This window comes from Sus scrofa, chromosome 2 (assembly GCF_000003025.6).
Source record: "Sus scrofa isolate TJ Tabasco breed Duroc chromosome 2, Sscrofa11.1, whole genome shotgun sequence".
NCBI classification, from domain to species: domain Eukaryota; kingdom Metazoa; phylum Chordata; class Mammalia; order Artiodactyla; family Suidae; genus Sus; species Sus scrofa.
The window spans coordinates 51300282-51303472 of NC_010444.4; the positions used below are offsets into that span (position 1 = coordinate 51300282).

Consider the following 3191-nt stretch of genomic DNA (forward strand, 5'->3'; position numbering starts at 1 on the left):
TGCTTTGTACCAGTACTACACTGTCTTGCTCACTGTGTAGCTCTTTAATATTGTCTGAAGTCTGGGAGAGTTATACCTCCTGCTTGGTTTTTTCCCTCAAGATTGCTTTGGCAATTCTGGGTCTTTTATGGTTCCATATAATTTTTTGGATTGTTTGTTCTAGTTTTATGAAAAATGTCATGGGTAATTTGATGGGGATTATACTGAATCTGTAGATTGCTTTGGGTAATAAGGCCATTTTAACAATATTAATTATTCTAATTCAGGAACATGGAATATCTTTCTGTTTCTTTAATCCTTTTTAATTTCCTTGATTAATGTTTTATAGTTCTCAGCATATAAGTCTTTCATCTTCTTGGTCAGGTTTATTCTGAGGTATTTAATTTTTGGGATGTGATTTTATTTTTAAAATTAAAAAAAATTTTGGTATTTTTTGTCTTTTTAGGGCCACCCTGTGGCATATGGAGGTTCCCAGGCTAGGGGTCTAATCGGAGCTGTTGCTGCCGGCCCATGCCAGAGCCACAGCAATGCCAGATCTGAGTCGCATCTGTGACCTACACCACAGCTCACAGCAATGCCAGATCCTTAACCTATTGAGTGAGGACAGGGATTGAACCTGAAACCTCATAGTTCCTAGTTGATTCGTTTCTGCTGCACCACGACTGGAAAACCTGGGGCAAGATTTTTAAAGGTATTGTATTTTTATATTTCTTTTCTAATATTTCATTGTTAGTATACAGAAATGCCACCAAATTTCTGAATGTTAAACTTGTATCTTGCTAGTTGGCTGAATTCGTTGATCAGTTTGAGCAGTTTTTGTGTGGAGTCCTTAGGGTTTTCCCTAAGAAATGTCTATTTTTGATTGGGTTGTTTGTTTTTATGATATTGAGCTGCAGGAGGTGTTTGTATATTTTGGAGATTAATCCCTTGTCAGTCGCTTCATTTGCAAATATTTTCTCCCATTCTATGGATTGTCTTGTCACTTTGTTTATGGTTTCCTTTGCTGTGCACAAACTTATGTTTAACTAGATCCCATATGTTTATTTTTGTTTTTATTTTCATTACTATAGGAGGTAGATCTGAGGAGATTTTGCTGTGGTTTATGTAAGAGAGTGTTTTGCCTGTGTTTTCCTCTGAGAGTTTTATAGTATCTAGTCTTATATTTGGGTCTTTAATCCATTTTGAGTTTATTTTTGTGTGTGGTGTTAGAGAATGTTTTTTTTACAATGCCAGGTCTGAGGTGTGAATGCGACCTACACCACAGCTCACAGCAACACTGGATCCTTAACCCACTGAGAAATGCCAGAGATTGTACCTGCATCCTCATGGATACTGGTTATCTTCGTCACTGCTGAGCTACAATGGGAACTCATTAGAGAGTGTTCTAATTTCTTTTGCATGTAGCTGTCCAGTTTTCCCAGCACCACTTATTGAAGAGACTGTCTTTTCTCCACTGTATATTCTTACCTCCATTATGGTAGATTAGTTGATCATGGGTGTGTGGGTTTATTGCTGGGCATTCTATTCTGTTCCACTGATCTGTGTTTCTGTTTTTGTGCCAGTACCATACTGTTTTGATGACTGTAACTTTGTAGTAGAGTCTGAACTCAGGGAGTCTGATTCCTCCAGCTCCATTTTTTAGTTTCTTAGGATTGCTTTGACTTGTGCTTTATTTTATTTTATTTTATGTGGAAATTCCCAGGTCAGGGGTCAAATTGGAGCTACAGCTGCTGGCTTACACCACAGCCACAGCAATATGTGATCCAAGTCACGTCTGCAACTTACACCACAGCTCACGGCAATGCCGGATCTTTAACCCACTGAGTGAGACCAGAGATGGAATCCGCATCCTCATGGATCCTAGTCTGGTTTGTTAACCACTGAGCCATGAAGGGAACGCCCTTTATATATATATATATATATATTTTTTTTTTTTAATTTTACTTTAGGTTAAAAAAAGATATTACACAAAACATTTCATCATCTCTAGAATTACAGATTAAGCAAATGAAACAGGAATTAATGTATGTTTCAGCCCCTTTCTTGTGCTCTTACAGTCTGCTCTTCTGGACGGAACTCATGAGCTGTAGTACTTGAGGAGATTCTCATCTGCATGTTTTAGGAATTTCTTATCTGCTATCTTCACCTCCCATCCAGGTGCAAGATCAAAGAAAATCTGCCTTGGGTCCTTTTAAGTACTGAGCATTTCGAAGAGTTCATCTTTAGTGATATCAGGTAAAATAGAACCATGGTTCTTGGTGAGCTCAGGAAATTTGGCAGGATCTGACAAATACCCGTGATTCTTTGCATCAGTGTAATATGGTTCCATTGCCTTGGGGGAAAACATTCACTTTGGGATGGGTTGTCCACGGAGAAAGAATGGAATAGGTTTGCACAGAATTTCCAGGCTTCTCGGATCATAGAAGACCATTGTGACAATACCCCCATTCTTCCTGATCGCAGCAATGGCCAGCTCTGAAGCCAGCTGTACTTCAATATTATCTTTAGCCTCAAAGGTGCCAGTACCCTCCTCTACCAGCTGGATTCCATAATTGCTTTTAAATGGCTGAATGGTCACACCTCTCCCATTGGCAAGCTGGGTCGATAGGTTGTGAAGGATCAGTTCAACAAAAGTCAATAAGCTAACTGCAAACTACTGAGACTCAAAGGCTGATACTGGTGTTGGAAGCTATCTCTTTCATTAAACCCGTATGTTGGGATTCGAAGGTGAAATGGAGTCTTGCCTCCCTCAAAGCCCAATCAGGGCTGGGTTCCTCTCTGCCGGTCTCCTTTGTGGCCTCTGCCACATTTTCTACCTCTTCTCTTGACCTCTTGGTTGTCTTTCTGGTTCTCCTGAGCCTGGATTGGCTTCAGGTTGGCCGGGCTGACACAGGGCAGGGCCTTCAGCAGGTCCAGAGCCTGGGGCTCAGTGCCCTGCACTGGGCTGGTCATGGCCCCCAAGATGAGAAGCAACCAGTGCTGTTTCTTTAGATTCCTTGGGAGCTTTTTGTCCTCAGAATTACTTCAACTCCTAAAAACTTTCCCACAGACTCCGAAGAGCTTTAGTTCCTGTGTGATAAAACCATTGATATAAAAACAGAAAGTTTTAACTGCTTATTATTATTATTATTTATTTTTTTGGGGGGGGTCTTTTTTGGTCTTTTTCTAGGGCCACACCTGTGGCATATGGA

General features: G+C 40.3%; 1 pseudogene; it reads right to left on the reverse strand.

The window, feature by feature from the left end:
• On the reverse strand, positions 2078-3191 carry LOC100513340 (annotated as a pseudogene).